This window comes from Schistocerca americana, chromosome 4 (genome assembly GCF_021461395.2).
Source record: "Schistocerca americana isolate TAMUIC-IGC-003095 chromosome 4, iqSchAmer2.1, whole genome shotgun sequence".
Classification (NCBI taxonomy): domain Eukaryota; kingdom Metazoa; phylum Arthropoda; class Insecta; order Orthoptera; family Acrididae; genus Schistocerca; species Schistocerca americana.
Window position 1 is genome coordinate 391,265,282 of NC_060122.1, and position 14,186 is coordinate 391,279,467.

Below are 14,186 nucleotides of genomic sequence, written 5' to 3' on the forward strand. Positions count from 1 at the left end.
CAGTTCAACCATTCTAAAGCTGCCCAAGTTGACAGTCGGTAATGCGAAACGCTAAGGGACAAGACCAACCTAACCTCATGTAATGATGTACAGTAAACGTCGTGCATTGTGAAAGGTGGTTGTATATTATAGGAAGGAATTATTCGTGAGCTCCCAACTGCTGTCCAGATAGCTGTCCAGACAGCATAATGACTGAGCACAGGGAGTTCAAAAAAATGGGGTACAATGGTTGAGCAACTCCTCGTAAACCACACATTTCTCTAGTCAGTGCTATGCAACGCTTGATGTGATGTAAAGACCTACGCCACTGGACAATGGATGACTGGAAACGAGTGATTTAGAGTGATGCATCACACTATACCCTTTGGCAATCCGATGGAAAGGTTTGGGTTTGGCCAAAATCTGCAGAACGTGACCTGCCACAGTCTGAAATATAGAGGAGGTGGTTATAGGGTATGAGGTGTTTTTCGTGATTTGGTTGTGAACTCCTTATTGTGCTTAATAAAACACTAAAAACGGATGTGAATACATTTTACAGTATTGTGTACTGTGTGCACTAGAGGTTCAGTCGGGAGACCGTGATTGTTAGTATCTGCATGACAATGCATCCAGTCATAAACTCGTATCTGAGAGACAGTGGTTTGTGGCAACAACGTTTACGAAGTGGGCTGGCCTGTTCACAGTTCCAACCTGAACCCAATGGAACACTCTTGGGATGAGTTAGAATGTCGACATCGTTCCAGACGACAGTGTGCAACATCACTATGTTATCTGGTTTCGTGTCTTGAGGAAGAATGGGCTTCCAGTCTTCAACAGACGTTTAGAGACCTCATTGAAAATGTCCCCATCAGAGTTCAAGCCATAATAAAGGCGAAGGGTGGACTCACCTCATTTTAATGTCCAGTAATAAGTGTCAGATAATTTAGATCAAGTAGTATACTTCGCAGGGTGCTGTGTTTCTTGAAGGAGTGTCTGTCGGACATTTTCCTGTCACGAGAAAAAGAAAGCTTTTCTGGACAAACACGTGTATTAAATTATGCACTTTTGGTACTATGATAACTCTTTCAGTTTTCTAGAGTTAAAACAGAAAACAATGACACAGCGACACCTTGCTAATTTTTAGTTACAGTTCAGTTGAATCGTTACTATCGCCTGACTCATACTTGTATTGCATTGTATTGTATGTTAACCAGGGGCCTAGAAACGACGGAGAGGCTCCGTCCTCGCCGCAGCCGCAGTGGTCCACAACCCCACGACGACTACCGCAGTCCACTTCACCCCTCCGCCGCCCCACACCGTACCACTCTTTCAGGGTTACTGTGCGGTTCGCCCCCGGTGGACCTCGCCCCCCCCCCCCCCCTACTTGTTTGCGCAGCAATCGCCGACATAGTGTAGCTGAGGCCGAATAAGGGGAACCAGCCCGCATTCGCCGAGGCAGACTGCCTAAAAACCATCCACAGACTGGCCGTCTCACCGCACCTCGACACAAGTCCGCTGGACGGATTCGTGCCGGGGACCAGGCGCTCCTTCCCAATCCGGAAAGCCGTGCGTTAGACCTCACGGCTAATCGGGCGGGCTTGACCCATACTTGCATCTTCAAATACGAACTCAAAAATAATTCTCAAGTTACGGTGTACTGGTACGCACGGTATCCACTGAGGTGACAATAGTCATGGAAAACCTCCTAAAATTTCGCAGCACCTCCTTTTGTCCAACGTAGTGCATCAAATCGACATCGCACGGACTCAACAAGTCGTTGGGAGTCTCCTGCAGAAATACAGAGCGCATAATTGCGGAAGTGATGTCGGCGCAGGTTTTTGTGTGCGAACTGACCTCTCGATTACGTCCCATAAATTTTCAACAGAACTGATTTCGGGTGATCTGGATGGTCATATAATTCGCTCGAATTGGGCAATATGTTCTTTAAACCAGTCACGAAAACTTATGGCGCAGTGACATGACACCGCTGTTTGGGAGCGTGAGGTCCATGAACGCATGCAAATGGCCTCCACGCAGCCGAAAAAAACCATTTCCAGTCAATGACCGCTTCGCTTGGACCAGAGGACCCAATCCATTCCATGTAAACGCAGTTCACACCATTACGAAGCTACCATTAGCATGCACAGTGCCTTGTTGACAACTTGGGCCATGGCTTCGTGGGGTCTGTGTCACATTCGAACCCTACCATCAGCTCGTACCGACTGAAATCGGCACTCATCCACCCAGGCCATGGTTTTCCAATCGTCTAGCGTCCAACCGATATGGTCAAATGCTGCAGACCATGTCGTGCTCTTAGCAAAGGCATTCGAGTGCCATAGCCTGTTGACGCCACATTTCTCCGCACTGTCCTGACGGATACGTTCGTCATACGTCCCACGCTGCTTTCTGCAGCTATTTCACGCAGAGTTGCTTGTCTGTTAGCACTGACAACTCTGCGCAGAACTCTCCTGCTCTCGACCATTAAATGAAAGCAATCGGCCATTGTGTCGTGGTGAGAGGTAACGCCTGAAGTTTGACATTCTCGGCTCACTCTTCACATTGTGAATCTTGGAATATTTAATTCTCTAACGATTTACAAAATGGAATGTCCGATGTGTCAAGCTCCAAGTACCAGTGTGCGTTCAAAGTCTGTCGTGCGCCCGTAATAATGATGAAACCTTTTCATGTGCATCACCTGAGTACAAACGACAACGCCGCGAATGCACTACCATTTTATAGCTTCCGTACGCTATTCTACCGCCATACATGTGCGTTTAGCTATCCCATAGCTTTTGCCACCTCAGTGTACTTCAATATTTTAACAACTTTTACCAATAGAAAAAAAGCACTGCGAACTTTTTTCTGGACGAAGACTGATTTTAAATTATTCTTTTTGCATTCACTAAAACTGATTTGTTTTCCTCAGTTAAAGCATCACTATTTTTCTGAGAGCGTCAGCCTTATAGCAGAGTGGAGGAAGGACCAGCGGCAGCTTCTCATTTATACACAGATGGTTTACATAATTTTGTTTAGTGGAGTTCTTGCTTACTTCTGAGTAGAAATGAACGGTATCTGTTCATTTAATGTTTTAGTAGCGCTATTTATTTTTGTGTAGGTGTCTTCGCATTTTTCGATCTGTTGTCTTGAGCTAATTCAATTTCCTGGGCCAGGAAAACCAGAGGCTCAGTCGATCCTGCGAAGGACGCAAATTTCTCGTCAGCTATCGCGTGGAGAACTGTAGGATTCCTCTAATAGATCAGGAGTGCGCTACACACAGGGAGCGACTCCTAGGGTAACTCAGTACGTGTGGTGCTCACATGTGGGCTTTTTAGGATAGGGAAATCGCTACACAAACCCGATAAGATGCCTTCTAAGCCCAGACAGAGTAGCATTCGTCGTAGCAGATCTGAGAAAGAAAATGTTAATATGATATTAATTAACTGCTGGAGCAGCTATGGAAATGTCCTGGAATCAGTCTCGCTTGTAAATGGTAACAATGGTAACTAGGAACACAAAGTTGGCTGAAATCAGATGTCAGTAGAAATAAAAATATAGATTTCGAGGGCAACATATATCGCAAAAATAGGATGCACACTGGACGTGTGTTTATATCCGTAAAATTACAATAATATCTAGTGAGATTAGCACATATTCCGAGCACAAAATAATTTGGGTGAAGACAAGTGCTAAAGGTGGATCAAACATGGTTTTATAGACATCCCCCTCCCCCCCCTCTCCACCGCCGAGCGACTGCTACGGTCGCAGGTTCGAATCCTGCCTCGGGCATGGATGTGTGTGATGTCCTTAGGTTAGCTAGGTTTAATTAGTTCTAAGTTCTAGGCGACTGATGATCTCAGAAGTTAAGTCGGGTAGTGCTCAGAGCCAGAGCCCCCTCCACCTTGCCTTAGCAGAAGTAGTGGCGGAGCAGTTGAGAGGAAACTTGGAGAACATTTCGCATAAATTTCCTGGTAGCTTTCCCTGTTTTAGGTAGAGATTTTAACAGACGAGAAATAGACTGGGAGGCAAGTGGTCAGGACAGGGAATAGGGACATTTATCATGTGAAATTTTTGTGAGTGCTTTATCCGAAAATTTCCTTGAGCAGTTAATCAGAGCACCGACTCGTCGGGATGCCATCTTACTCGTGTGAAAACAGACCCGAACCTTCCGACTCATATAACGTAGAACAGGAAATGAGAGATGATAAGACCGCTACAGCATCACTCAATACTGCTGTAACTACAAAGAACGGCAATAAATCTTTCTGCTCAGTAAGAGCTAAAAGAAACAGATTTCAGATTACCTGAGCGCTCAGTACGAAAATTTCATCTTCAACACTAACAACGCAATCTATCAATGGACAAAGCTCAAGAGAATTGTGCAACACGCTTTAGCCAGTTATGTACGGAGCAATGTTGTGAGGGCTGGAAAAGACCGGTCGCGGTTCGACAGCAATTAAAAAAAATGCTAGGAAAGCAAAGTGAGCTGCATTGCAAATTTAAATGTAGCCGAAGCCTTACAGATGAATAAAAATTAAATGAAACCAGAATTAACGTAAGGAGTGCCATTCGTGAATCGTTCACCGAATTCGAAAGTAAAATTCTGTGTACCAACTTGACAGAAAATACTAGGAAATTTTGGTCTTACAGTAAATCAGTAACCGGATCGAAGCCATCTGTCCAGATACTCTGTGGTCACAATTTTACTGAAACGGAGGACGACACAGAAAAGGCCGAGATACTAAACATCTTTAGCCAAACCTGTTTCACAGAGATAGATCGTACTGTAGTGGCCACTTTAAACCGACGTAAATGACAAAATGGTTTAATACCCAAATAAGTAACCGTGGGGTAGAAAAGCAATTGAAATCGCTCAACAAAGAGATTACTGTACCTGACGGATGTCAATACGATTCTACATCGAATAAGAGAAAGAACTTGGCCCTCTTCTAGCCGCAATGAACCGTAGGTCTTTGTAGAAACGAAGCGTTCCCGACGATTGGAAAAAAAGCACAGGTCACACACGGACGCGAAAAACTATAGAGCTATATCTCCGACATCGATCAGTTGTAGAATTTATGAACATATTTTATGCTCACTTATTATGACATTTCTGGTGGCGAAAACTCTCCTTGGTAGGGTTGCGGAAACAGCTCGCTCTCTTCGTCCACGAGACCCAGAAAGCAGGAGGTACAGGCGCCCAGATAGACGTTCCCGAAGGCATTCGATACAGTTTCGCAGAGCCAAATATCAGACAATCTGTGTGATTGGGTTGAAGAGTTTCCAGCAAACAGAACATAGCCTGTCATTCTGAACGGAGAGAAATCTTCAGACACAAAAGTAACTTCGGGAATGCACCACGGGACTGATATAGGACCATTACTTTTCACAATATGTGTAAATGAACTAGAAGATAACGTCGGATGTTCCATGAGGCTTTTAGCGGATGACGCTGTTGTATACCGATAAGTCGCAATGCTAGAAAACTGTAGCGAAATGGAGGAGGGCCTGCAGTGGATTAACGCTTGGTGCAGGGAGTGGCTGTCGACCATCAACGTAAACAAATGTAACGTACTGCGATTACATAGACAGACAAGCCCGTTATTGTATGATTACACAATTGCAGAGCGATCAGTGGAAGCAGATACCTACATGAAATATCTAAAAGTACGCATACGAGACGACTTGAGGTGGAATGATGACGTAAAATTAACTGCGGGTAAGGCGACCGAGATTCGTTCCAAGAGTCCTCAGGAACTGTAGTCCTTTGACAAGGAAAGTGGCTTAAAAGAGACCCGTTCGACCATTAATTGCATTTTTTGAATGATTTCTTGAATCCTTCAGCTGCCATATTCTTTATTTTCTGTTCGATTGTACAATTTCAGCATTAGGCCTTTTGAAGTATTTTACGGTTGATTTCTTGGTAAAAGATTATGTCACATACTTCGTTGCTCCTATGACATTGTGTTATGCTCATAAATTAAGTCGAGGTCTTCACGAACGTGCTCCTAAAATAGCGTGAACACCTCGATCTAATTTATGAACATAACATAATGTCATAGGAGCAACGACGTATGTGACATAATCTGTTACCAAGAAATCAACCGTAAAATACTAGAAAATGACCTAAGGCCGAAACTGTACAATCGTACAAAAAATAAAGAAAATGGCAGCTGAAGGCTTCAAGAAATTATTCAATCAATTCATCGCGCTGAAATTTATACAATAATTGAATATTACTTATCAGTATGGGATCTGTACCAAATGGGACTGATAGAGGAAATTGAGAAGATCCAAAGAAGAGCAGCGCGTTTCGTCACGGGATTATTTAGTAAGCACGAAAGCGTCACGGAGATGATCAACGAACGCTAGTGGCCGACGCTGCAGGAGAAGCTTTCTGCGTCACGTTGTGATCTACGGTTCAAGTTCCGAGAGTGTCCATTCCTAGAAGAGTCAAACAATCTATTGCTTGCTTCAATTGAAATTTTGCGCAGAGACAACGAAGATAAAATCAGAGAGACTCGAGCCCGTAGGGACGCTTAGCAGAAATCGTTCTTACCGCGAACAATTCAGCGACTGAAACAGCGAAGAGGGGGGAGTGACTGTGGTACACAAAGTACCCTCCCCCATTCACCACAAGGTGGTTTGCCGAGCATAGATGTGGGTGTAAAATTACTCATAAATATCTCACAGAGATTAAATAACAGCTACTTATCACAGTAGTAAAAAAATGTTCGCTGCGAACTCGTACAAAACAAAACCGATAATCCAGCCGACTGGCCGCTATAAAAAAATACGAGGAAAGTAAGGTTGCGAAATGGAAACCACAGTGAAAATCAAAACCCTTTTATTTGCAGCAGTTAGCTATAACTTCCAGCTGCTTATCTCCATCCGACTTAGACGTTTGTCGAAGCTTTGTACCGACTTTCCAATACCCTAGTTATAGAAGGCAGCCGCCAGTATTTTCGATAATTCTCAACGATGGGCTACCGCTCGTTGTCTGTGTCAAAATGTTGTCTTCATAGCCAGGGGTTCATGTGAGCGAAGATGAAACTCAGAGGGAGGCAATTATGGGCTGTATTATGGGTAATCAAACATTTCCAATTTAAAATGGTGCAGGAGCATCTTCATTGCCCCTGCAGAATGCGGCTAAGAATTGTCTTGAAAAATAAAACGCACAACAGTTATGTAATGTTGGCTGCATAGCTTCAGGCGAAATTTCTCACTAGGGTCTCGTATTTGACGGGAGACACTATTGTTCTAGATATCTTTATGTGCTCCCTGTGTGCTCATAACTAGAAAGAACGACTTAACGCGATCGACGGCCATCTAGAAACACTGACCAACACACCCGTGCAAAACTTCATCGGATTTTCACTGTGGTTTCCATTTCGTGACCGATCGTTCATTACTTTCAGAATAATCCTCGTACATAGCCAGCCACTCCGTAAAATGAGGCAAATGTCATCTCTGTCAGAACTCCTGACGCTACAAAGTGCTTGCAAACTTGCTCTACTGCCTTATAGTGAGTTAAGAGGAAAAGAATGTGATCTGCCAATGGTACGGATATCATATTCCAGTCTATAAAAGAAAATCAGATAAAATGTGACGCATTCATACCGGTAAATCACAAGCGCTGCTACGTGGTGTGTCCTCTTTCAGCAGAACGTTGCAGCCTGTCCTTGTTACGATGAATTCTTTCCATCAAATCAATGTGGTTGACAGGATATTTCCCAGGGCTGCAAAGCCTGTTGTATGACTCGTAATTTGTTGTTTAGTTCCTGCACACTCTCTGTATCCAGTTGATACGTGACATTCCTTATTAAAACTGAGGTTATTGTATGAGGAAGTATGACTTATTTTTCGACTTTTTTAGTCTGTATGTCAACTTCCTCGTTTCCCATGATTTCCAGGTACCATGGTATCTTGCAAAATTAGTGGTCTTTCTCCAGTTGCTGCAAGCGGAGCATGGTGTTTAAATGCCGTGGAAAAATGTCGCTGCTCTACCTCTGTGATATGCTCTAATCCACTCAAGGTTCACAACAAACTAAATTGTTAGTTCCTAAACTGAGCTGGTACAGTTCTATCATTCGTAATTATGGTATTTGAAGTTAAACTGCTCTGTCTCCACAGTATCTTTACGAGACCAGAAAGTGGCGTCTAGCACGTCTCTAGATTATTATTTGGCGATAATAATCCGTTATTTCCTGGGCTGCTTATCGGGAATGATTAAAAGTATTCTCTTCTGATTAAGGAGTAACTCGCTTTGATCTACTTTTACCACAACTTCCGGTTCTTGCAGTTGTCCTACGATCCCCACCGTCGTCCTTCAGTTACTCTGCGGGCGTTTGCTCTTCATGCAGGAAGTCAGCAAGGTTTTCTGCCGATGGTTCTCAAGTGAACCTTTGCTGAGCTGACGCTAACTGCAAAGCGCCATTACTCGTTACGTCATAGTAGTAGGTTGATGCATAAGTTTGTGTATTTTTGTTTTGCATGTTGGTATTCCCATTGCTATGGATTTATTTATCGATTGTCGTTCTTTATTTGTAGTTCAGTGCTGCTGTTTGAGTTTATTATATTATCATTTTGTCGTCTGGATATAGTGAGTGGAGCTGTGGATGCTAGAAAACGAAGTGTCAAATAGAGAAATCGTAACGCTTTCGACGTATTCTTCTGTTTGAGTTCAATAGAGGGGCGACAGTAGTGGAGACAGCCAGAAACATTTGCGGCGTGGATGAGGATAATACCATTGGACAGAGTACTGGAAGGAAAGGGTTTTCTCGTTTTAAAAAGAATCGTTTTGACATTAGTGACTCTCCACATTGAGGAAGACCTACGAGGTGTTTGACAAAGAGCGTTTAAACGCATGAATCCACACTGATCAACATCAACTTACTCGAAAAGTGGCAAATGTGATGAACTGTGATTATTCCATCGTCCTGAGAAATTTTGCATGCAGTGGGGCGGGCCGCTGTGGCCGAGCGGTTCTAGGTGCTTCAGTCCAGAACCACGCGGCTACTACTGATCGCAGGTTGAAATCCTGCCTCGGGCGTAGATGTGTGTGATGTCCTTGGGTTAGTTAGGTTTAAGTAGTTCTAAGTCTAGGGGACTGATGACCTCACATGTTAAGTCCCATAGTGCTTAGAGCCATTTGAACCATTTTACGCAATGGGGGAAGGTTCAAAAATCGCGTGTGAGGGTACCGCTTGCTCTAAGCCAAAATCAGAAATATCAGCGAATGGCCATAGGTGCATCTCTGCGTACTCGTCATCAATTGGCTCGTGAACGTCATAGGCCATTCCTATCCCGTATCGTTACTGATGACGAGAAGTGATATCTCTATGCTAACATAAGGATAAGAAAAGAATGGTTGAGCCGAAATAAAGGAGCAACTGCCCGTACAAAGAACTGCACACATCCACAAACGATAACAGCGATGGAGTTGTGAAGGTCGAGTTGCTTCCTCGAGGTGTAACTATCATTGCTGACATATGTTGTCAACAACTGAAACATCTTGCAGGCGCAATCCGAGAACAACGAGTAGGAAGACTACGTGAAGTGATGCTACTCCACCATAACGCCCTCCCGCGTTTTGCTAGACTGACAAAAAACGCTGTACAGGAGTTGAGTCGCGAAATCATTCCGCACCCACCTCATTCACGTGATCTTGCGCCCTCAGATTTTCATCTTTTCCTTCAAAGAACTTCTTTTCAGGATGAAAACACGCTCCGAACGTGACTCAACGAGATCTTCGCCTCAAAACTATGTGATTTCTACATGCGCGATATCGAAAAGATATCCCATTGTTGGGAGAATGTTGTAATCACTGAAAGAGATTATATTATTGATTATTAAAGCCCCTATTACGTGTATCTGTTGTATTTATTAAACGTATGGGAAAACACTACGAACCTGAATCAATTTCAGGTGTAATCTTCAGCACCTTGCTGAGTAGCACGGGTAAGTTTAGTATCCTAGACAGATATCAGTATGAGTGCTGATGCAGAAACTGTCGATATCTTGGAGCGACCGCCACCTAAGGGTACAGAAAGCTCCACCGCCAGACCTTCGAGCATTTTACATGAGCTAAGCCTCTGACACCAGGTGAGGGTAAAACTCCGGCTGGCGACTCGTGACACCAGTGCTGAGTTTAACCCATTGTTCTGCTAATCGCTTACCTCAGTGTACAGCTTTTCGAATCCTTAACTGACTTTTTCGCTTGATTTTGATTTTTGCTTGTCAACCGACACAGAATTGGTTTGCTCGTGATTCATGTGAAGAATGGGACAGCTCTCGATAAATTTGCCATTTACGGATTTTCACAGTGTCGTTGTAAGCATATTCATGGCGAGTGCCAGTTGATTAAGACAATAAATTTTGTCCCCAGAATGAGAATGGTAGAGAATGCTAGAGCACTTGCCCGCGAAAGGCAAAGGTCCCGAGTTTGAGTCTCGGTCGGGCACACAGTTTTAATCTGCCAGGAAGTTTCATATCAGCGCACACTCCGCTGCAGAGTGAAAATCTCATTCTGGAAACGTCCCCCAGGCTGTGGCTAAGCCATGTCTCCGCAATATCCTTTCTTTCAGGAGTGCTAGTTCTGCAAGGTTCGCTGGAGAGCTTATGTAAAGTTTGGAACGTAGGAGACGAGATACTGGCGGAAGTAAAGCTGTGAGACTGGGCGTGAGTCGTGCTTCGGTAGCTCAGATGGTAGAGCACTTGCCCGCGAAAGGCGAAGGTCCCGAGTTCGAGTCTCGATTGGGCACACAGTTTCAATCTGCCAGGAAGTTTCAATAAATTTTGTGTCTGCTACGACTCCAAAGTAATGTCACCAAACATGTCCTGGATCGTGTTACTCGTGGTCTGGTGCCTAGGTTGTTGCCTCTGGATCACGAGGTACCGGATTCGATTCCCGGCCGGGTCGGTGATTTTCTCCATCTGATAATTCGGCAAAAGTGGTGAGACTAAACACTTTTAATATTGGGAATTCGTACGGGCGTTGATAAACATGCAGTTGAGCGCCCCACAAACCGAATATCGTCATCATCATCTGGATGGCTTGTAGCTGTCAAATTAATCTACACTCCTGGAAATTGAAATAAGAACACCGTGAATTCATTGTCCCAGGAAGGGGAAACTTTATTGACACATTCCTGGGGTCAGATACATCACATGATCTCACTGACAGAACCACAGGCACATAGACGCAGGCAACAGAGCATGCACAATTTCGGCACTAGTACAGTGTATATCTACCTTTCGCAGCAATGCAGGCTGCTATTCTCCCATGGAGACGATCGTAGAGATGCTGGATGTAGTCCTGTGGAACGGCTTGCCATGCCATTTCCACCTGGCGCCTCAGTTGGACCAGCGTTCGTGCTGGACGTGCAGACCGCGTGAGACGACGCTTCATCCAGTCCCAAACATGCTCAATGGGGGACAGATCCGGAGATCTTGCTGGCCAGGGTAGTTGACTTACACCTTCTAGAGCATGTTGGGTGGCACGGGATACATGCGGACGTGCATTGTCCTGTTGGAACAGCAAGTTCCCTTGCCGGTCTAGGAATGGTAGAACGATGGGTTCGATGACGGTTTGGATGTACCATGCACTAATCAGTGTCCCCTCGACGATCACCAGTGGTGTACGGCCAGTGTAGGAGATCGCTCCCCACACCATGATGCCGGGTGTTGGCCCTGTGTGCCTCGGTCGTATGCAGTCCTGATTGTGGCGCTCACCTGCACGGCGCCAAACACGCATACGACCATCATTGGCACCAAGGCAGAAACGACTCTCATCGCTGAAGACGACACGTCTCCATTCGTCCCTCCATGCACGCCTGTCGCGACACCACTGGAGGCGGGCTGCACGATGTTGGGGCGTGAGCGGAAGACGGCCTAACGGTGTGCGGGACCGTAGCCCAGCTTCATGGAGACGGTTGCGAATGGTCCTCGCCGATACCCCAGGAGCAACAGTGTCCCTAATTTGCTGGGAAGTGGCGGTGCGGTCCCCTACGGCACTGCGTAGGATCCTACGGTCTTGGCGTGCATCCGTGCGTCGCTGCGGTCCAGTCCCAGGTCGACGGGCACGTGCACCTTCCGCCGACCACTGGCGACAACATCGATGTACTGTGGAGACCTCACGCCCCACGTGTTGAGCAATTCGGCGGTACGTCCACCCGGCCTCGCGCATGCCCACTATACGCCCTCGCTCAAAGTCCGTCAACTGCACATACGGTTCACGTCCACGCTGTCGCGGCATGCTACCAGTGTTAAAGACTGCGATGGAGCTCTGTATGCCACGGCAATCTGGCTGACACTGACGGCGGCGGTGCACAAATGCTGCGCAGCTAGCGCCATTCGACGGCCAACACCGCGGTTCCTGGTGTGTCCGCTGTGCCGTGCGTGTGATCATTGCTTGTACAGCCCTCTCGCAGTGTCCGGAGCAAGTATGGTGGGTCTGACACACCGGTGTCAATGTGTTCTTTTTTCCATTTCCAGGTGTGTAGCTTCTCATCGAGCATCTAATTCTCCCTGGAAAGAGATCATCTATGCGGCATTCTTTAGAGTTTAGACAATGCAATGAAACTACCGCGCATAAAATTAAGCGTAACAAACCTAGCAAGTCAAGATCCATAACATTTTTCTTTATCATTATAATCGCATTCACCTAGACAACTTGCTTAATAACGTCTCTGATATGCTTTCTTCCATATCCGCACTTTTTCAGTTGCAACTAAGACAATAGGATATCATGGAATGAAATATCTAGACCATAATCTAAGTGTCACTAGAAGAAGTCTTCAGAACAGGGAAAATGAAGAAGAAATACAAGTTAATGAAGTGATGGATTGTACTGTTTGTGTGTAGCGCACACAAGAACCAACATCTAGTGGAAGATACGAACAGGGTAAGTTTGAAAGTGAGCTTAAAAACCTGTTGTAACGCGGCTAAATTGATGTATAGTCAACATATCGTAGATGAAATTTAACAAATTACTAATGAAGTTACACAACTGGAGAATAAGTTCTATTAATGGCAATTGAGGACGTCGTCTGGATGGACATCAAAAATAAATAAAAACTGAAATAAGCAGATGAGTACAAATACTTTGAATTATTTTGCTTAACTAAATAACATTTTCCAAACGAGAATTCTTATGTCTACAAGGCGGAAAAATTACAATTAGCGTGTATTTAAGTTCTGACGTTGGCTGTGAAATTATGACTCTTAGTGCGAAAATCATTCAAAAAGGAGTGATTTCAGGCGTTCCCCAAGGTAGTGTTATAGGCCCTTTGCTCTTCCTTATCTATATAAATGATATGGGAGACAATCTGAGCAGCCGTCTTCGGTTGTTTGCAGATGACGCTGTCGTTTATCGACTAATAAAGTAATCAGAAGATCAAAACAAACTGCAAAACGATTTAGAAAAAATATCTGAATGGTGCGAAAAGTGGCAGTTGACCCTAAATAACGAAAAATGTGAGGTCATCAACATGAGTGCTAAACTTCGGTTACACAATAAATCAGTCTAACCTAAAAACCGCAAATTCAACTAAATACCTAGGTATTACACTTACGAACAACTTAAATTGGAAAGGACACATACAAAATGTTGTGGGGAAGGCTAACCAAAGGCTGCGTTTTATTGGCAGAACACTTAGAAAATGTAACAGACCTACTAAGGAGACTGCCTACATACACTACGCTTGTCCGTCCTCCTTTCGAATACTGCTGCGCGGTGTGGGATCATTACCAGGTAGGACTGACGGAGTTCATCGAAAAAGCTCAAAGAAAGGCAGCGGGTTTGTATTATTGCGAAATATGGGAGAGAGTGTCACAGAAATGACACAGGATTTGGGCTGGACATCATTAAAAAGAGAGAGACTCCAATCACCAACTTTCTCCTCCGAATGCGAAAATATTTTGTTGACATCGACATACATAGGGCGGAACTATCACCACGATAAAATAAGGGAAATCAGAGCTCGTACGGAGAAATATAGGTGTTCATTCTTTCCGCGAGCTATACGAGATTGGAATAATAGAGAATTGTGAAGGTGATTCGATGAACCCTCTGCCAGGCACTTAAATGTGATTTGCAGAGTATCCATGTAGATGTAGACGTAGAGTAATATTGGGAATTACTAAAAAGTTGGGAAACTGAACGCAGGTATTAGGAAACAGACCGGAATGGAAGAAATAGTAGTAGATGT